At 39.1% G+C, this 22659-nt stretch overlaps 1 protein-coding gene across 3 annotated transcripts in view; it reads left to right on the top strand.

The window, feature by feature from the left end:
• The first annotated feature begins 11601 nt into the window (after nt 1–11601).
• NRIP1 (nuclear receptor interacting protein 1) overlaps nt 11602–22659 on the top strand; it is a 135316-nt gene continuing 124258 nt past the window's right edge. For 2 of the 3 annotated variants that reach the window (XR_013959824.1, XM_080654010.1), the window contains exon 1: nt 11602–11890. The gene's annotated coding sequence lies outside the window, so the exon portion shown is untranslated. Of the gene's footprint in view, nt 11891–12427; nt 12537–22659 lie in introns of those variants that run through there. The other variant, XM_080654011.1, reaches the window with a different exon arrangement.

Genomic DNA, 22659 nt, shown 5'->3' on the forward strand with positions numbered 1-22659 from the left:
ACCATGGTTTATTTATTTGGTATATCAATAAATAATTGGTCAAAGAATGAATATGTTGAATCTATTTTGTATATAAGAATCCCAAGCATTAATTTGTAAGATACAGTTTGTAAATAAGATTAATGATGTTACAAGTCCTAATTTATGTGATGCAAAAGATAGACTGTACTAGAAACATTAGTTTATTGATCTACTGCACCAATTTTACCCTTTCAGTTTTAATAGCCCTATTCACAATCTTGAGAATACCAATTCTTGTGTATTAAATAAATTTTCTCTCACCTCCACTTCATGGCTATCGCTGATTAGACCAAGGATGGATACTTGCCCATAAAATAAACAGTCCATCAAATTTTCTCTTTGGAGAACTGGACCAATAGGCAGTCTGAACAAGTGAAGAATGAAGGCACATTATTGGTGGAGCACCAGGAAGAAGGGCTGCTATGGTCTCCTAAGGATTAGTGGGACAGCATTTTCTTAGATTCATGTGTTTTATACCTTACAAGTTTCTTTTTTTTTCTCTTCAAATTAATTGGTCTCTCTTCCTTAATATCATAAATGCCCTATCCAAGAGTAAGTGTATTTTTTTGTATCCCAACAAGATCAAGATATAGTATACTTGTTAACACTGGTTGACCAAATTTCCAAGAGCTAGAATACAATGAAAGATGATTAATGCAAAATTTACCCAAATTTAATGATCCTTGGGTAAATTGTTGTTCATTTTACAATCTGAAATACTTCATGTTCTTCAGAAACTTTGAGTCTTGATCTCTACTGGAAATAACTTGTTGACCACTGTGCCAAATACTGCAGGATGACATACTAAATACCATTCTAAGCTTTTTCTAGCATGCTTTTCTGGTTACTAGAGACTGGAAAGCTGAATGTTACATACATTTCTCAGACTCGGTGAAGCCAGCGTTTTACAAATGATCTGGTTTCTGTCAACCAAGTGCATCTATAAGACAAGGAAGGTGAATATGAACACAGGGATGCAGAATCTATGGGACTGTTTTGGCAAGCAAGATGGTTGAGCTATTTTGCTCTTCTATCCTCCTATCTAATAAAAGAGTAATATGCAAATTAACCATCACTCTGCTACACCCACCAGCCACACCCACCAGCCAATCAGGAGCAAGTATGCAAATTAACCCAACCAAGACGGTGGCTAATTTGCATATCCAGGAGTAGAGCGAAGACTGAAGACAGCGTAGAAGGAAGTCAAACACTTCAGAAGGGAGCGAAGCTGCGGAGAAGCAAGCAAGTGGGGCTGCGGAGAAGGGAGGGAAGCAGGTGGGGCAGGGGAGAAGGGAGGAAAGCAGGCAGGCCGGCGGAGAAGGGAGGGAAGCAGACTGCCGCAGGAAGCCCTATTGCAGGAATCTTCCTGCAACGGGCCTCTAGTAGAATTATAATGGAGGTACTTAGTCTGTTTCTTCCTTAGTTCGAAGTGGCAGATTGTGGGTGGAGTTTCCACTTGGCTATTCCATGGTTCATCTGGACATTTCTCCTATGTATTATCCAAGCCTGATTCCTGGATTCTAGCAAAAATTTTGTAAATTTTCTATTACTTTGTAATAGTGTTTTCTGTTTAAACTAGCAAGAGTTAATTTTGTTTTCTGAAGCAAAGAACAATGGCCTTTATAATAATTGGTACCAGAAATGAGATGCTGCAAAGTACAAGTAACACTGATTTAGGAGAAGCAGTTGGGTAGTGAGTGGAGAGGGTCTAATTTTAATGTAGTAGCCACATATTTGTTTAAATTGTCACTTGCTTAACTTAAAAAGCAGGCATTTGCTGACTGAGGTGACACCGTTAAGAGAAGTACTAAAAGAAATTCATAGTGTTGGTAGGTGGTGGTTCATTTTTGCTATTTTTAGCAAAATCCTATGAATAAGATGAACTCAGGTTAGAACCAAACTTTGTGGAAGCAGAGGTGGAAGGGAAATTTACTAAGGGAGGCATTCTCTGTCTATACCTGCTAACAACATTGATGAAGACACGAATGATTTGGGATTTGCAGTTTTGAAAAAGTCATCTGCTTCCATACCTAAACTTGAAGAAGTTTTAAACTGTGGCCATGAAACTCCAGTCGTAGCAGGAGGTAAGACTCTTGCTTTGTCATAAAGCAGCAGTGCTAGATCTTGCTAGCAGGAGGCAATGAATTGTTTTTGGTTCACCATCTAAGCCTTTTATTTCAGACTAGTGGTTCTGTGCACAAATTTGTGCATGAGTAGCTGGCTGCTGCTTGTCTCAGCTGACGGCCATGCCCACTGCTGCTCGAAGCTCTCCACTGCACATAGCTCACTGCCCCGCCCTCCTGTAGCTCTCCGCCTGCTGCCCCGCCCTTCTGCTGTTCGGTCGTTACGTGACGGCGTCCCAGACCAATTTGCATATTACCCTGTTATAAGTATAGATGCTCTCAAGGTAGCCACCATTAATTTTAGGGGCAGAAGGATGGGCAGAGCACAGAGCCCAGTAAATAAAAGATGAGAATCCTCAGGCTCAAAAATCGTATCTAGGCAAGACTTTTGGCTAACGTAGTAGTTTGTACATGGAATAGAATGAAAACTAGGTCTGCTAAATATTTGAAGAAATTATCTTCTCAAAGAAACCCAAACGTATTCTCTAATCGTCTGTGATCATTAAAATTCTAAAAAAACCTCTATGCCCCAATATTTCAAAATTCGTGAGGTCTCCAAGAAGTACATCCTCCTCTCTACTCACCTCAAATATATTTGTTGAGGAAAATTGACAAGGAAGAACCTCCCAGGGTCAGATCCAGGAGCAACAGACATAAAGAAAAACATTTAAGAGAAAGACCCAGAAACTGACAGTTTGGCCAACCAATGAACTTCCTGCAGAGCTAGGGCATGGGGTCTATTATAGCTAAGTGAGTTTTGATCATTATTATGCATCATGACAAATGTGTATTTTTAATTTTCCCTTTTCCACATGACAGGTTTATCACAATGATCCATTCCTTCTCCACCATTAAAAAACTTAAATGTACTGATTGGTGAAAACATTTCTTTAGTTTATTGGTTGCCAGCATGTAAGTTATCTCATCTGGGCTTCTAGGAGAGAGCTTCGAATAACCCAGAAATTTTAGGCAGTGGATTTGATGCAGTAACAGAAAGAGACATAGGTCTTGACCCCTTGGAGAAGCAGTATGATTATTCTATGTATGAAAACAAAAGCATGTATGTTGGTTTGGGAAATCAAAGAGGCAAACCATGACAGAAAATGTTAATAGCTTACTGTAGTGCTTTAAAATATGTACATACATTTTTTTGATGCCCTTCCATTCTAGATGATTTTCCCTATATGAGTGGAGTTAGCTTAGTGGCTCGCTTCTAATTAACAGAAAAAGTGGAAGTACCTTGTGTGAATTAGGAGATCAGGACATAAAGGACACTGCTACCTCATTACTTTCTCTTGAATAGCTCATTCTGGGGGGAGTCAGTGGCCACGGCATCAGGATACTGAAGCAGTTTGTGGAGAGGCTTATGTGGCAAGGACCTGAGGCCACCTGCCAACAGCCTTGTGTGAGAGTCTTCTTGAAATTGGATCCTCCAGCTCCAGGCAAGCCTTCAGATGACTGCAGACCCTGCCAATATCCTGACTGCAACCACATGAGAGACCTTGTGTCAAAACAATCCAGCTAAGCTGTTCCCGGAGAGTTTACCTATCAGAATCTATGAGATAATAGTTTCTTATTTTATGCTACTAATTTGTGGGGATTTGTTATGCAGTGTGAGATAATACACTCACTCAACATCAAGTCTCCTCTTCTTTACAAACAAAATCTTAATTTTATTTGAGTATTATTCCTAGCTAATCCCCACACTCTCTCTGGATACATTCAATGTGATGTTAGCACGAGTTGCTGGATGGTACTTTCAGGAAAACTCCTTAAAAAGGTGATAGGCCACCCAAATTCTTCCTTCCTGATAAATGGAACTCTATTAGCCAACTAACATCATGAGGCAACCTCGAGGAAAAAAAGTCAAGAGCTAAAGATTACAGAATAGAAGCATTCTATAAATGATGATGGCATCATTGCCCATGGATACAGACAATAGTGTGGTAAAGGTCTGGGGTGGGGTAGGGGCTAGGTAGGGGGGGGGGTGGGAGGCATAGAGATATTTGTAATACTGTCAACAATTTAAAAATATATAGAATTTTACAGAAAATGAACTTACTGCTCCAAAACACTCAAGACATTTAGGCACATCCAAATCTAAAAAACAAACAAACAAACAAACTTCTATCTTGGTTGAATCATTATTATTTTTTTTAATATCTGTAATTAGCAACCAAATGTATTTATTAGCTGATGAAATCTGGAATTTGATGTCTTGGAAATCTGACTTTTAGAAACACAATACATTGAACTACCTAACAGGAGTAATAATTTAATTTTGTAGGAATAGTTATAAATTACTGAGTTGTGTACCTAATATAAGTCAGCTTTGTGGGACAGGAGTGGTATATACTGTTCATCCAGGATTCTTTTCCTAGGTCACCTCTGGAATTCCATGTTGGCATTGTTGAAAGACCACACATAAAAACGCTTAGTGTGGTGCACACTGCATTACTAACACTGGGGCTGTCCTGATGATAATGTCTTGCACCCTTACTGTCATTTAAGAATCACAAAGCAGCTAAAGTTAATTTTCAACATATAGTTTTCTGGTTTTATAGAGATATATATTATTATGCTGATTTTTGGCAAGTCATATCAACAAAAAATAATAATGAATTGTACCATTTTTAAAAACATTTACCAACTTAATTTTCTGATACATGTCAAAGTTTGGAGTATTTTTCTCAAAAAGAGAAATAGCCAAGTTCTTTAATGTTTATTCCTTTTAAAAAAAAAAAAAATATATATATATATATATATATGTATGTATATATATATGTATGTATGTATGTATATATATATATATATATATAGTTTTATTTATATATAATTCACATACCATACAACTTACTCATTTAAAGTGTACAATTCAAGGTTTTTAGTATATCTCAAGGGTTGTGAAATTACTACTATCAATTTTAGAACATTTTTATCATTCCTAAAAGAAATTCTATACCCATTCTATCCTCATTTCTTCCCAATCTCCTCCCCAGCTTTAGATAATCACTAATCTTCTCTGTCTCTATAGATTTGCATATTATAAACATTTCACATAAAAAGAATCACAATATGTGGTCTTGTGACTGGATTCTTTTATTCAACAAGTTCATTTATGTCCTAGTATGTACTAGTAGTGCATATGTGTGGTCTTTCATTCCTTTTTTATTGATGAGTAGTGTTTCATTGTAAGGATATACCACGTTTGTTTATCCATTCATCAGTTGATGGATATTTGGGTTGTTGCCCTTTATTAATGTTATGAAGAGCACTGGTAGAACATTAATGTATATGTTTTCATGTGGAGATAAATTTTTCATTTCTTTAGAGTATATACTTAGTAGAATTGCTGAGTAACCTTTTGAGGAACTGCCAGATTTTCTTCCAAGGTGGCTACAACATTCAAAAATTTTCACCAGCAGTGTATGAGCGTTCTAACTATTCTACATTCTCTTCAACACTTGTTATCTTTTTCTTTTTTATTATAGACATTCCTAGTGAGTTTGAAGTGGTTTTTCATTGTGGTTTTGATTTGTAGGTCCCTGTTGATGATATGGAGCTTCTTCCCATTTGTTTAATGTATATCTTCTTTGGAGAAATGTCTATTCAGGTCCTTGCCTCATTAAAAAATAACAATCTTTTTGTTATTGAGTTGTAAAATTTATTTATATATTTAGATACAAGTCTCTTAACAGATATATGATTTGCTATTTTTTCTCTCATTCTGTGGATTGTCTTTTCATTTTCTTGATAGTGTCCATTGATACACAAAATATTTTAATTTAAGTCCAATATACCTATTTATTTTTGTCACTTGTGCTTTTGGTGTCATATCAAAGAAGGCTTTGCCTAACCAAGGTCATGAAGATTTATTGTTACATTTTCTCCTAAGAGTTTGTAGTTTAGTTTTTACATTTAGGCCTACAATCCATTTTAATTTTTGTGTATAGTGCAAAAAATGGTTCAAATTTCATTCTCTTCCATGTGAATATCCAATTGTCACAGCACCATTTATTGTAAAGGCTATTTGTTACCCATTAAATTGTGTAGAATCTTAGGGATATACCTGAGTGTGAGTGTGTGTGTGTGTGCATGTGTGTGCGTGCGTGCTAATTTTAGTAAATGTTATGAAAATATAGACTATATAGGAATTTCATGTTACTTAAACTAAACAAATCTAAAACAGATATGTCAGAGTCTATGTCTATTCCTTTTGAGGGTCAAACAGTTATACAAATGGTAAATATACATTTTGTTTTCTTATAGCTATTTTCCCTACAGATCCCTGAATAACTGGGAAAACAGATATGCTTTAGCTGAAGGTTGTCTGAATAAAATCTCTAAATACTAATAAGATCATGTTTTACTCAATTGATTTATTTATGGATGGATGTCTGTAAAATCCTGAAAATAAAATTTGTATTCATTTATGACAGGGCTGCCAAGTGAAATCTATATAACCCATTTCTACATAAAGAGATAGTACTCCATGTAATGTTTACTTTCAACCATTTAGACATGTTATACTGACACATCATCAAAACTGGCAGGTTTTCTTTACCTTCACTGGAATTTTTTGCCTTTAGACTTCTCAACTATACAAGAGAAGACATTGTCCACATTTGCATTTCATTGAAGTCCCTGCCTTTTTATTGTACACTTTCAGCTGCTTTCTTTTGGCTATTGGTGTTTAGTTATACTATGTCATAAAGACCACTTTATTTTCAGACATTTTTTAATATCCCATATTCAGGATTCATTTAAGTATAGAATTGTCAGTTCTTGGCACTCAAGATATCCAGAAAGTAAAAGCTCCAGTCTCATTAGGGAAAACTGCACAGGGTGTCTAAACACCTTTGTTAAACCTTTCTCAACTCTCTGGCACTGCAGCACTCCCTTCTTGCCGCAGCTTCAGGCAGGTGACTGCCTCAAATGCTGGGGTAGATTTTACAGCCCATCAGCAACTGGGCATGGAAGAATTAAAGAACAAAACCCTGAGCTCTAGGAGCCAGGAATATGTGTGATAGGAGCTAGCATAGTGGTAGTTCTGTGTTCCAGAGAAGACTTTTTAAAAGCATATTCAACCCCAAATATATAATGCTTTACTTCTGCCATAAATCCAGTTTACATTTTCAGTCCACCACCACAGTTAATAGAGACAGGAGTAATTGTGGCTAGAGAGCACATAAAATGAAAACTTTGCTGATTCTCCAATTTTCATAAAAGCCCAGACACAAGAAAGTAGTCTTTATAACATAGTATAGCTAAACACCAATAACCAACAAATGAAACCTTAAATTTAACAAGATTTAAATTTTCATCTCTAAAGTTTTTTAACTACATTAAAGAATTCATCCAAAAAAGAATTCATCCATTCTCTAGAGCTACAGTGTCCAGTATTGCAGCCATCAGCCACATTCAACCATTGAGCACTTGAACGTGACTAATCCAAATGGAGATGTGCCATAAGTGTAAAAGCCACACTGGAGTATGAAAACTTAGTGAAAATGAAAGAATGTAAAATAGCTAATGTTGTGTACACTTTGAAATAATACTTTCAATATATTGGTTTAAATAAAGTATGTTATTAAAATAAATTTTACCTGTTTCTTTGTATTTTATAAATGTAACTACTAGAAAATTTTGAAGTGCATATGCAGCTTACATTTGTGGCTTGCTTTATATTTTTATTTCTCTAGAGGCTAAGAGACTATCAGTGTAACTATGCTGGAGTTCGACATATTTATATTTTTGTTAGTTGTCATAGTTCATTAGTCACTAGTTCAAAGTGTATAATGTGGGTTCAAATACTTCCCAATGTATATTTTTGTTTATTTCACCCCACTCTAGTGTTAAACAAATCATTTTCCTCTACTGAGAACTCCTTTCCCACTTTGCCTACTTGGCAAATTCTTCTTACCTTTTAGTTATCAGTTGAAGCATTATTTTCTCAGTAAAATTTTCTTTGAATTCCCTCATCTCACACCTGTACCCCAAGTAAAAATAAACATTGTCCTCTGGGATATGACAATATCTTGCCCCAAATCTACTGAATGCCTATGGTTTGCTGAGCACAGGGATAGGTAGTGGAAGTATGCAAATGTGAACAATAGGGAAATGAACCTTGTGCCTGTAGTACTTGCCTTTAGAGTGGAATGCAGACAAGTCAACACCAGGCACAAATTGATATAGAAAATGCTGTAACAGGACAGATTCAGGGAGCACATCATAAACATACCTTTCCCAGGCTACTTCTTTGTGGTAGATGAACATATTAAGCCTGCACTATATGTATGTGATCCCAAGGAAACCCTTGGTTCATAAAAATACTCATGTTTAGTATATAAACTGAAGGGCATTTTTTTTTTCCACTTCATAATTGGTTAAAATGAGAGTTATCTTCAAAATACAAATTACTGGGAGAGGGTTGGGAGACTGGGTAAAAAAGGTAAAGGAACTGGGAAGTACAAATTGGCAGTTACAAAACAGTCAAAGGGATGGAAAATACAACATAGGGAATACAGTAAATAATATTGTAATAACTGTATGGTGTCAGGTGGGTACTAGACTTATCAGGGGGATCTCTTCATTAAGTTATATAAATGTCTAACCTTTATGCTGTATACCTGAAACTAAAATAATATTAGATAGCAACTGTAATTGAAAAATAAAATAAAAAGATACAAATTACTGAATAGGCAATCTTATATTACACATATGCCCCAGTTTCCTTGCAATGACTCTCCTAGCCAGGAAATTTAGGTATGGATTTTTAAAAAACAAAGAACAACAAAAAAATGGCTCCAGTTAGCATGATTAAGTAAATATGAATTCTATAAAAGGTTTGCACTTAATTTAACATTAATGTACTATCAAAAAAAAGCTCAGGATTTCAATAATTGGATTTCTGTGAGGCTGGAAAGATAAATAATAAGAGGTGAGTAACTTTGTTAAGTCATCTAACATATGGCAGTGGACTGCTTAACACTAGTGTTGGAGGGCAAGACAGGTAAGTGTAACTTCACTTATTAGGAGATACAACCAATCTCAATGATCTAAACACCAGTTAAGAAAAAAAATGCTTTTTAAAGCAACGTTTGAGCAGTCCAAATATCTGTCCCAAAGTCTATGCACTAAGGTTCATAGGCCTTACTTCTTGGTGAGCACAAGTCCCTTATACAGAACAGATTTTTACTTTAGATTGAACTCTGAAAAGTGAGGCTCTCTGGATTCCCAGCCTGCACCAGACTAGAAGCTGCCAATCAGAAGAAGAGGATATTAGAGGCAGGCATGCTGGCAACAGAGAAAGGACAACAGATTGTTGGTTTAGTCAAGTGGAGGGGGGGGGGGGGTTAGGAGAGAAACTACAAGACAGAGATAATCACTAGGTCATTGTGTCCTAGAGTCCTTCAATGCAGTGATTTGCAACTTTCATACCTCCTGGGAACATCCCTAACACCTAGGAAGGAGCCTAATATATGATGGGAACTTCTGTATTTGTTGAATCTACTAGAACCTACTACAATCAATAATTTAAGTAAAATTAACCCTGAATTTTTAAGAAAAAGCCGAATTAAGTCCAGTAAACTGCTTAAGAAAATAGAAACATTTATAATAGATTTTAGAACTTTGTATAACAGTTAAACAGTTTTTTAAAAAGTGAGTTTGACTTCTTAAAGGGTCAAGCTCAAATTATGCTGTAACTGGAATAATTTGCTTTGGATAAATCCTGGGGAAATGATGCATTATAGAACAGCAGATTTGTTACATTACCTGGAGATTTCAAACTGTGGTATATGCAAATAATAAGCTATCCAAGGTTTAAGCTATATATGATAGCAACTGACTGCACAGTTGAAATCACTAGGATGATGTAAAATGATTGCTCTAAAATGCACCATTACCATTCAGCCAAATAGTCCTATCAGGTGCCCAGCACTGTGCTCAGTGCTGGATTTATTAAGTATTTATTTTTAAAAAATTGCTTCCACTTTTAAGATTATGAAGGTATTCCAAAACTCGCACATTTTTAAAGGTTAAATGAAATTTTAAATGCACAATACAGCCATTATATAACAGGCATAGAATACTGTTTTAGGACTTGGATAATTTTTTTAAAAGTCACTAGCAACTCTTTTCAAAGAATAGAATTCTAAAGGATATGAAAACCTAAATACAAGAATGGAGTGCCTCATTGCTCATTTGCTTTGTGTAATAAGTGTGTTATTTAACACAGGCATGTCATTTCAAAGCTAAGGCGAGGTTAAACTGCACTTTGACGTTTTTGTATTAAGCGCAATTTCAGCAATGGCATTCATTTCCTCTGGTAATCTTTTTCATGGCGAGTTTCTAAATGCCAGCTAGATGCTACAAAAAGCAACCTGATATCTGGGGAAGTGTAGAAGGGGTGTTAATAAATCTAGTGAGCTGTGTTGAGGATAAGATTTTATAACAGCAAATATAAGAACGGAGAAATTATGGTTTCGTATGACTCTCTCCTCCCTCCACTTTCTCTCTTCACCAATCCATATCCCCCCAAATTAGAGGCGGGTTCAGCAAGATTAGGCTGCAGGAAACACAGAGGCTCCACAGCGCTGCCGCCTGGGCCTCGTGATGTAATTGTTATTTCTTATTCCGAGACTGAGCTGAAGAAGCTGCCAAAGCAGTGGCAGCCCTATTCCTCTAGGCTTGTCCTGTAGGGTCAAATTCTTCCCCGGGATGAGGAGGTTCGCTGACAGACTCCGCAGGAGACTTCGCCGAGACAAAGCAGCCGGAGCTGAGCCCTGCCCCCGGGTGCTCCGTGCGTCCGAGGCGCTGAACCGGGCACCCCTGCGGTCTCCCTGCACTATGCCACCTGGAGTCCCTCCACGTTTATTCCTGGGCACCTACTACGTGCTGGGCGTGGGGTCAAAGTGACCTGGAGTTAGTGCCTGTCCCCAAGATTAAAGCAGGACTCGCAGATTACGAGGAGGAGGAAGTCGGGGTGAGGGAGCCCAGGGAACGCGAGTTGTGGGGTGAAATGGGAGGACGGACGCTTAAGGCGCCAGCACTCTGGCGGGGTGGCTGGGCGTCCTGGCCCCACGTTGTGCCCCCAAAGAGAGCCCGTGGCCTTTGTAACCAGAAAGACGCCCCAGGCCCCAGGGACCCGGGGGGGGCGGGGGGCGGGTAGGGCTCTCCAGGCGCCGTGCGGTCGGGCGCGGCGGGACAGAGCCGGGAGCCGGGGGACGGCTCGGCGCGAGGCACCCACCTCCCCGCCCGCCGCCTCGGAGCCCCGCGGCCCCCGCCCGGCCGTCGGGAGGGCGGGGCGGGAGGAAAACCGCACACAGAGGGGTCCTCAGCTCCCGCGAGCTGCACGCACCCGAGCGGCTTCCTCCGGCCCCGGGGACAATGGGAGGGAGGGGAAAAAAGGGTTAAGAAACTTGGCTGAAGCGCTGAATGGCGTGGAGAGGCGAGGGGAGGGGCTGGGCCGCGGCCGCCGGGCGGCGGAGGGAGGAGCGCGGCTGCGGGCGGCGGGAGCGAGGCGCTCCGAGTCAGCCGCGCAGGCATTGCAGCAGAGCCCCGAACTCGGGAGGCGGCGGCGGCGAGGTGGGAGGACAACACGGCCCACGCCCGCCCGTGGCCTCGCGTCCGCCGCTACACTCGAAGAAAAGAGCTCGCCGGGCGCCGGGGGAGGTCGAGCGCGGGCGCCTCCGCGGAGCGAGCCTCGCCTGACTGAGCCCGGGCGCGGAGCCGCGGCGCCTCGGGTGAGTGCGGCGGCAGCCAGGGTCCTAGGAGCGGCGGCGGCCGCCGCCGGAAACGGCCGGGAGCGCGGCCCACGGCGTTGGCGTGGGCGGCAGGGCCGCGGGGCGTCGGGGCGCCGAGGACCGGGCGGCGGGAGCGAGTGCCGGCGGCTGGTGGGCTCGGCGCGGGGGCAGCGTTCCCGGGGAGTCCCGCCCCTCCCGCTGGCTCCGCGTCACCCGGGAACTCTCGGGCCCGGGCAGCGGGGCCGGCAAGTTGTGCAGTTGGCCCAGGGCTCGCCGGCCGGTCCGTGCCCGTCCCAGGTCGAGGGGCGGCCGCCGTGCGTCGCGCGAGCTGGGTGACTGGGCCTGGGTCGCGGCGCTCCGCTGCTCCCTCGGGCGCTTCTCGCCGAGTACCTCCCGGTCCTGCTGCCCGAGGCGTCCTGGGCGGCGCCGGGCGCAGCTCACCGCCTCTCGCCGGTGCTTCCCTACTCGGTGCTCGCGGGATTCCCGGCCAGGAAAAGCGAATAGGAAAAGGGACGACGCTCTGGTCCCACCAAAGCCCCTGGCCGGGTCGTCGGTACTAGTCGTTGCCCTCCCGAGGGCCAGGCTCCTTGGACCCGAGGCCTCAACCATCACTTTACCCCAGAGCCAGAAACGCGGCTCACGTTTAGTGAGTCCTGGGAGGCTTCTTTTCTCTCTTCCTGCATCTGTGTTCTTCTAGTGAATGTTGTTTTATGAAGGGTGTCCCTGGAAATATTCTACAAATTCTCCCATCTTTTCCAAAGTAGTTTCCAAATTTTAATCCAGTTGGTGTTCAATCTGAAGGAACAAAGGAATCTCCTGTGTCTTAGAGGTGAACAAACTGGGAGTCTGTGACACATGTTGATCTCAGAAACATTACTGGAGTTTCTACCTTCTAGCTCCTTAGTGACTAAATTGGGTTTTGAAGATAGTAAAAGTACAGAATGATAACTGCTTTTGAGTTTTTAAAATATTGTTTTAATAGGACATTGTATTTTGGGAAAAAATTAAGACGTTCCCAGCTACAAGGATTTTTACTCAGTTGGTGCAACTAAGTTGGAGTTTGTCTCCAGTAATGTAAATGATTAAATGTGAGATTGTTCTGAAAAACTGTCTTTAGAGGAAGAGAGACCGTCTATAGGTATCCAAAGTAAAAAGGTTATCGGGTTATATATGATAAATGCTCTTTATATTATGGGGGGGGGCTTTGGAAGTTTATTCTTTAAGGTTATGAATTGCATTGAACCTGCTTATTAGTGAATCACAGGCTTAGCAAGTGTGTGGCATCTTCCCTGATGTGATCATTCAATGTTTAATTACCAGTTTGCTACCTTTGTTGAAGAGACTGAAATAGGTGGACTTTTTAAACAAATGGTGCTTCAACTGCCTGGCACCTAAGTGGGTTGCTGCCTGTAATATGTTGAAATGTTTTTCAACTTCGAAGTAACTTGCACTGGTTTTGCCCAGCCATTAGGTAATGGGGATTGGGTTTAACTGGTTCAGAGGCTAGTGGCTTCATGACCAATAGTAACTTTTCTCTGCCTGGAATTAGTTCCTGGAGACAAAGAAGGGTCAGTCAGCAGAACAGCTATTACCCTGCAGGCTGCAGAATTGTTACTCTAGTCTGTTGCATACATTCTCATGGGAAAAGACCCCTTTCCATACTTACCTCTGAAAGTACCTGAAGTATGTGAGGGAAGAAAAATAAAAATGAAAATATAGATAGTTGGTTTTACTCAGATGAATTCTCTATAGTGCCTTTGAGGTAGTTGAAAACCAGATTTTACACCTATGGGAAGACTTGCTTTAGACCCACTTCTTGCATGTGTCTCAGAACTATGCAGAACTTGGATTTTACTAATTTAAACACCCTGAAATATTGTAAGTTTCCAATAAAGAAGTGTTTGTAAAAGAAGCTAAAGGCTCTTCTGACTCCTGGAGTTTTAAGAGCAAAACATCCTGATAAAAAATAACCTATACCACCACCTAGAGTCTGTTTGTTAGTTTATTGCTCCTGAAGTTTGCTTAAATTGACATGTCTCTTGTGGTTCCAATAGACCTAAAACATGGTTAAGAAGTGCTAGCTTACAAAAGGCCATCCAAGAGAACAAATATTTGTGTATTAAATAGCAAGTGTCAATTTAAATGATCCGTGCTACCTTTAGAATTGAAAGTTATGACATTAAGTTGAGTGGGCTGTTCTCCAAAAAATACTAATTCAGAAGAATTTAAAACAGGTATTCTCAGTTTGTGTCCCAAGGTAGCTCTCATTGCTTAAAGACTCTGCATTGTTACCAGAGATTCAAAAAATCTTCAAGAATCTAAATTGCATTCGGACTCCTTGAGGTCCAGGTTGAAACAAAAGCAATGATAAAATAAAAATGTAAGGGAATGTTAAAACTCCAAAAAATTCTGGAAATTCAAAGGTAAAAGAGAATGTAGGCTATAGTAGAATTGTGGTTCAGAGATGTGAAAGGTAAAATCAACAGGAAATAAAGTGGTAATCTGCCTCGTTGGTAGTTCATAGATAATAAAGCAATCTGTTAAATGGGAGACCTTAGGAAGGCAGCCTTGTTGCCACGTGGCTTACATTGTCCGTGGAGGAAGTAATGTTCCTCTTTAAATGGTATAACCTGAGAAAAAGAAGGCCTCCAGGATCTTTAATTAAATACCAGTCGAACAGAGAGAACTAGAACACTGCATTAATTCTGTCAAACATCACTATTTTAGAACATTGAGGACAACTAAAAATGAATTAAGTCATATCTGAAAGCATTTTATGGAAGGTGACAGATGAGGTAAAACATGTCAATCCAGTGGAATAAATAGGGATACAAGGAGATGTCATCCTTGGCTCTCTGGAACTATTAGAGGGAAGAATGTTAGTATTAATTATACAGGTTCCATTGCAAATCAGTACTAGAAGATGCTGGCATAGAAGTAATTTTAAACCAGAGTAGCTAAGGATATCTGACATTAAAGGAATTAGGTCTTTAACTTTAAAACTAAGATTGTAAGAAACTTAAAAACAATAGTTTTGTGTATCAGGTTAAAAGATAATTCTGCCCAAAATAAGTTCAAAACATCTCATTTTTATGAAGAAAAATTGTTTAATCAAAATTTTGATAGGTTCAGTTTTGCCTTTTAAAATTCAGGCTTAGTTTTTAAAGTGTAGGTTAATAGAGAAGAAGGAGTTCTAGTCTGTGCTAAGCCTCTCTTTTTATTGCTCTAGCTCTGGTCTCCTTTTCTAAAATAAATAGCTGCTACATCTTTGGATGTTTTTGTCTATGAAAAGCCTTCTTCATTTGTTGCTTCTATTCTTGGCTGTGGTGGGGGGTGAAGGTTCTTTATTCTTGTGCTTTTTCTATATGCCACTCCACGTGGCTGATACACAGTCAGGGTAGGCTTTGTTTTGTTTTAATAATGATTTACTGTTACATGGATGAAGATTGGGGGTGGGGGGGAAGCATTTGCTCTTCTAACGAAGTCCTTTGTACCCATGTCTTCCAACTGGAGAAATATTTTTATGAAAAGCAACTTTTCTTAAAAAATATATTTTATTGATTTTTTACAGAGAGGAAGGGAGAGGGATAGAGAGTTAGAAACATCGATGAGAGAGAAACATCAATCAGCTGCCTCCTGCATACCTCCTACTGGATATGTGCCTGCAACCAAGGTACATGCCCTTGACCGGAATGGAACCTGGGACCTTTCAGTCCAAAGGCTGATGCTCTATCCACTAAGCCAAACTGGTTAGGGCAAAAAGCAACTTTTTATTACTATTAAAAAGTTGAACATTTTCAACAGAATTGGGGGGCGGGGAGCACTTTCAGGATAATGAGTTCAAAGGCATGAATTGAATTGTTCAAGATGCATATCCTTAAGTTGAAGTTTTTTGAAGGGACTGTGGGGGTAGAGAGCAAACTCATTCTGTAGTATTTAGGTAACACAACAATCAGAGAAATATAACACCAGGATACTCACTAAGACTTGAGAAGGTAAAAATCAGGCATGTCAGATGATGAAGCAGGCTGATGGAATGGAACTGAGGATTATGTCCAGAGGTTGCAATGAACAAAAAGTAAATGAGAGAGATCTTGTTTCTGTATCCTGTTTGCATCTGATGCTGAAGCAGGGACATGAATTGCTGATGGTAATGGATTCCCTTTTATAAGAGCAGCAATATTATATAAATAGTGGTTGTTTGAGGGGGAACAATGACAAATTTCCCATTTGTGCATTGTACATTTTGTTTTTTAAATTTCTCTTAAATATATCTAAAAGAGGATCAACATTGGTTGCCAGAATAGAACCAGAAATTATAGTTTGGGGAAAAAAATGAATTAATATTAGATTCTTTTTTTTTAATTATTCTTTTTAAGATGTGGTATTTTCCACTGGTCTTATTTGAACATGGAAAACAGAATGCTGAGGTTTGGGTGGTTAATTGGAGAACTCTTTGATAGGCTATCTGATAATAGGATATTTGATGTATATAATTACAGAAAGGGTTGTTTTATTTTTTTCAAACTAAATATAAGGATTGAGATAAGTAGGACCTTATACTAATTGCTGTCATTTATATATAGTACATATTCTGCATTTTGCAAATTCAAATGGATTCCTACACTATTTTGCAAATAGTAAAAATAAAACACTACAAAACTTGTGGTAAAATTTTAGGAACATAAGATAAGTTTTTTAAGATCGTAAAATATTGAGAAGAACAAGAATGAGGAAATTGTAAATGTGATACATTTTACGACTCTATTAGGATTTTGTTAAAATTAATACTTTGAACCATGCTGGAGATAACATTTAGTCTAGAACTCTAGAAGTAATATAGTGAGAAGCAAATTTGAAGAATTTAGGAGACTGGCAACTCAGATACAGAAAAAAGTCACTTTTTGGAGATAAGTAAAAAGGACTCACTCTGTTTACTTAGTAGTATTAAGATATTTTTAAAAGGCTATAACAGATTTTAACATGGATGGTTCTTGAAGATAATTTTATAGATAATTACTTGTTAAAGAAATTATAACTCATCTGATTTGTTTTTTGGTCAAAATAAATTTAAGAATTTGTTGAAGCTTCAGCTGGGGAAGGTGCTTGTGGTATCTATCCATCCAACCAACCATCATCCCTTCCTCTCTTCCCACCTTCTTCCCTCCACTTTCCCTCCCTCCCTTCTTCCCTTCCTCCCTCTTTCAATAAATAGGGCTAGAATAAAAAAACATTTTGTTAAGAAACTTGGAAATAGAATTGCTTCTCTGACAGGGTTAATAGTTATGTTTTGAATTCAAAGCTAGCGTGGTTCAGTATCCCCAGAACATTTTTAAACTTTGTATGCCTCTGAATAAAGTTCTAAATTAAAACCCATATTACTCTTTAGCTTTGTGTCATTTAACAAAAATATATTTAAGAATGGAAGGAAGAGACCCTTATTTGACTTAAATTCCAGGTCACTCATGTGACTAAGCCTACTGTCTGAAGAAATCTTAAACTGGAAGCCTGTTGGGAATTTGAGTCATCAGCTTAAGATACCATGGGGACTAGGACAACTCTCATTGACCTGATGTTGGTGTTTATTCAGAGCTTTGGTGGAAAGGAATCTTTCACCCTTGGACTTCTAATTAAGAAAGTCATTTTTTAGTCACCTGTTAAATGATAGTCAGGGATACTCCTTGTTTTCAAATCTATAATTTGCTAATGGGTTGAGGAATTAGAAGCTTTTGTTGTTAGTAGTATGGTTTGATTATTTTACTTTTATTTTCTTTAACAGCTAAAATAGATGAGAAGAAAACTTAAGCCTTTTTGTGGGTAAGCTAGTTTTTTGTAATTGTGCTTTTAATTGCTGAATTTGCCTGTACTGCACATAACGTGAACATGTTAATATGTTGCTGAATTTAAAAAATCAGATGATAATTTAGCACTGTGATAGTAAGATAGGAAATTGCATTTATATTCAACCTTAAAATGAGAATAGTATTATATTGTTTTGGTGATTTAATGACAATATAGATAAGAGCCTGACATGTAACAGGACACAATGTAAGTTGAAGAGTCAGAAGTTCAAAATAAAATGGGACTTCTCTCTTGAGGAATCTTATCTAAAAATCAAGAGATGTTAATTGCTTAAAGGATTAAAACTGCTTTTTAAAACGCAGTCTTTAATGTTCTACAATAAAGTGGTAGATTTATACAGTGAAAAAAAGACAAATTAAGGAAAGGAAAGAGGACAGAAAAAAGTGGAGAAAAATTATTTGAAAACATGTGAAACACTCCCAAATAGGATATAGAAATATCTTCAAAATAAATTAATCACAGTTATATTTTTACCCCTGAAAGGAATATTTGCACAATGGGTCATGTAGGCTCAAGTTTGATTTTTGAAAAGCATTTTAAAAGTATTTTTGTTTTGTTATTCACACATACTTTTCTAGCTTAGATTCTGCTACTAAAACAATATGATACAGATAAAAGGAGCATCATTTTATATCTCTGGGCAACACCCGTAGAATCTGTATAAAGGAGTAAGATTAGATTTTTAAATTCGGGAATTATGACTATACATCAATATATGCTCTTGTTGACAATATATAGTAAAGATTTAAAGCCTGTTGTTTTAAAAGGAGAGGAGAGATGATTGGGTAAAAACTTGAACTATAAAACAGTTGTTTTCTAGTTACTTGCCTTTAGCCTTTTTTATTGGGATGAAGAGCAGGGAAAGGAAGATTTTGTGCTGGTCACTTGACAGTTCCCCAGTGACATATAGGTATCATTTTCTCTATTTTACAGATAAAGAAACCTACTAGTAGTCTGAAAGATGCCTGAGTAACTTGCCTGCGGTCACAAAGCTAATTTCATTGATAACAATTTGCTTTTTCCTGAGAGAATGCCATCATTTGAAGAGAAAACCAGTCTCTCTTTGATTGTTAGAAAATCATCAAAACCTGCTCGCAGTCTGATGGCCACAGAACTCATGCAGCACATAGTCTACCTAGCCTGGATTCTCAGACCAGTCTTGCTGGGAAGGGACATCACTTCCAATATATGATTTCTGCAGCAGTTGATGTCAGTTGTCAGAGCTGATGTCCTGCTCCCTGTGCTTACTGGGGAAATGTCTTCACCAAGGGCAACTATGCAATGCTAACCCCTGTGAAGTGTACCACAGAATTACCATAGTGTTCTTTGAGGCAGAGAAAGCAACGGTTTCTTGATATAATTCATTAAAGTAGCTTGTTAGGGCCTTAATTCAGGTATTCCCAAGGATAATTATGTTTGCCCACTTCAAGGAGCAGTTGTAGCAAATTCAGAGCCATAGCTCTTCCTGGTTGAAAAGTTAAACCTCCTGACTATTACAGTTCTTTATGTGATTTTTTTTTTTTTATTGTCCTATCTTCATCCACAATAATTTTATTTTAAAGACTATCCTATACTAATAAACTAGGTTTTGCAATAAAAAGAGGAAATTGATAGTGCATTTGTGAGTTTATCAGAGGGAAGCAGAAATAGAGAGATGAGGAGTATTTAGCTTCATTTTGGTAGTAGACCATGGTGAGGAAAGATATTTTGGAGATATGGAGGTGTGTAGCATAAAGTATTTTTAAAGTACACATTGGGCATATTCTTTTATTGTTGAGGTAATGAGAAATGGGGTTATAAATCTCTCTAAATCTTTTTACTTGCCTCATTTAAAATTTATGGAATTTTGAACCCAAAAGAATTAAGCTGAGTGGTTCCCTCTACACTAAAAGGTATAGTCAAATTGAAACTATAGTGGAGACGTAAGTCCCTTATACATAATATTTTCTAGTGAGCTTTGGATTTTTGAATTGCCAAGTTAATGTTGGATAAACAAAAGTGTTTGTATAAAAGCTGCATAGAAATGTTTTACTACGATTTATTAAGATAATATAGTGTATCTAGCCAAATAAGAGAGAAATTATTTTAGTGAACAGTCTGGGGGAAAATATATATTTCTGGAGTTCATATACATATATTATTTCTTTAATCCATTCATGCCTTTTTACAAGTTTAATTAAAATAGACAAGGATTAAATATGGAAGTTTCTTTATTCACCATCTGGTTCTTTCCCACTACCCAGTGTTATTGAGGCAAAACTCAAGCAATGAATGCCCCATTGTTCACTTTGTTAGTAAAATGTTACTCTTACCTATCTTGGTAATCCATGATTGACCTGAATCACTGTCACATTTTCTTTCTTCTTTTTTAACTTTTATATGTGTGTGTGTGAGGCCCGATTCATGAAATTCGTGCAAGGGGCTCAGCCCTGGCAGCTGCAGTAGCTTGCCTCGGCCCTCGCAGCCCCGGAAGGTCGTTCGGCTGTCTGGTCTAATTAGCATATTACTCTTTTATTACAGTTTTTTGGTTTTTTTTTTGACTTGGGCTTTCACAAGTTGAAGTAATTTCATAGAAACCTTAGGTTTTTTGGTTAGAAGAGAATTTGATATGGATGCTCTAGGTTTAAACATACTGTCTCAGAGGTACATTGTTCTACTTCCCCGTTGTCAAACAAGTCAATTTATAGAGGCATCTTGCTTAATGAAAAGCACATAGGATAGGTGGTTGGTGTGGACTGTATACCAAATAGTGATAAATGCTACCATTTAGTACTGATATACCTTTTTTTCTTGGTCTTTTTTTCGTTATTTTTGTTTCCTCTTCCCCCTATTTTTCCTTCTCAATTTCTCACTTATCCTTTTATTTTTTTTATTTTTTTTTAAATATATATTTTTTATTGATTTTTTACAGAGAGGAAGAGAGAGGGATAGAGAGTTAGAAACATCGATGAGAGAGAGACATCGATCAGCTGCCTCCTGCACGCCCCCCACTGGGGATGTGCCCACAACCCAGGCACATGCCCTTGACCGGAATCGAACCCGGGACCCTTCAGTCCGCAGGCCGACGCTCCATCCACTGAGCCAAACCGGTTAGGGCTATCCTTTTATTTTTATTTTTTTTTATTAAGGGTGTTCTTGTGATACAGTTGGGTAAATGATTAATTCCACGTTTTTATTATTGTTGGTAATTAAAATTTTCTTAAACATTTATTGCCTATATTTTACACAGGAAAAAATTGAGCCCTAAACATTTAAAGAAATTTTAAACTTATATAGTTAGCAGTTGGGTAAACCCAGGATAAGAAACCAAGTCTTAATTTATTTCACACGTTTTTGGTTTTCACTAAATCAGTCTCAGAATGAGGGGCTGTGTTTCAGGTGTTAAAGAGTAGTCCAAGCAAACACATAGGAAGGATCTGTGATGACCAGAAGGAATGGGTCTTCTTAAGGAGAGTGAGAAAAGGCCCATTATGTCATCCTTATTTTTGTAGCCTGTTTTCTCCGCATGCTATTAAAACATGGTCTTCAGAACAGTCTTATGATTTATTTGATATTCTGGTACTTGGAATGTACTTTTTAGGCTGAGGATTTAAAAAGAAATTTTACAGTACACGTGCACATCCGTTCTCAGCTTTGTTTCTGTATGTATATACATAGTTCTATTTTAAAAATCAGGGGAACTTCTTTTTGTAGATTAACAGAGCCAGATACCTTTAGTCAACTAGTATGATCAGACTACTCACGGGCCAGCTCTACTTACTACTGAAAAGTAATGTCCTAAAACCATTAGTGGAGGTGAGTGGGTCTGTGGGTTTAATTGGGAACATAATGCGAAGATTATGGACCCCATTCCCGTATTCTCCTGTGAATGGGTAACAAGATGAGAGGGCACTGTGTGGACCTTTGCTGATAATGTGCCCTGAACCAACCCCCTAGGTCAGTGGTCGGCAAACCCGTGGCTCGCAAGCCACATGCGGCTCGCAAGCCGTGGTTTTCCGCTCTGTTGACTAATGAGTTTGCCGACCACTGGACCAAACTAAATGTTACCGTGTAGTTGGAAGCTGTGAGGATTAGGCAATTGTGGCATATTGTGTGCAAAAAGGTAAAGGGTAGTATATGACAGTGGTCAACAAACTGATAAGTCAACAGAGCGGCAAACCGTGGCTTGCGAGCTGCATGTGGCTCGCGAGCCGCGGTTTGCCGACCACTGCCCTAGGTCTATCCCCCAGAAAGAAAGCAAGAGAGAAGAAATCTAATGGTAGCTGTTTATGTTGGCCACAGACAGACCACATTCTTGACTTTGGTGAAGCAAACAAGAGAAATATTCCCACTTACGGGACAGTGGGAAAGAGAGCATAGATGCTGAGACAGTCCCCAAGCCTCTAACAAGATCCGATTTGTCTCTCATGGTTCTCTTCATTGTAATGGTCACACTTGCTTAGTGTAATGTCTGTCTTCCTCAGTAGAGGGAAAGCCCCATGAATAGGAGTATATTCATAAGTATGTTGTCAGTGCTGTAGTTGCCTGGCACAGATAAGGCTGTTATAAACATTTGTTGAATTGCACTGTACCTATGCCAGCTCTTGGGAAAATCTGGCCTTTTTAGTGGGGAGGGTCAGGAATGGAGCCTCTGTGTATCCTATATAATAAAGAGGTAATATGCAAATTGACCACCATGCCCTTGCACAAGATGTCGCCCCCATGTGGTCACAAGATGGGCACCCCCATGTGGTCAGAAGATAGCTGCGCCCATGTGGTCACAAGATGGCTGCCCCCATGTGGTCACAAGATAGCTGGCAGGGGAGGGCAGTTGTGGGTGATCAGGCCAGCAGGGGAGGGCAGTTGGGGGTGACCGGGCCAGCAGGGGAGGGCAGTTGGGGGCGACCGGGCCAGCAGGGGAGGGCAGT

This window comes from Plecotus auritus, assembly GCF_963455305.1.
Source record: "Plecotus auritus genome assembly, chromosome: 2".
NCBI classification, from domain to species: domain Eukaryota; kingdom Metazoa; phylum Chordata; class Mammalia; order Chiroptera; family Vespertilionidae; genus Plecotus; species Plecotus auritus.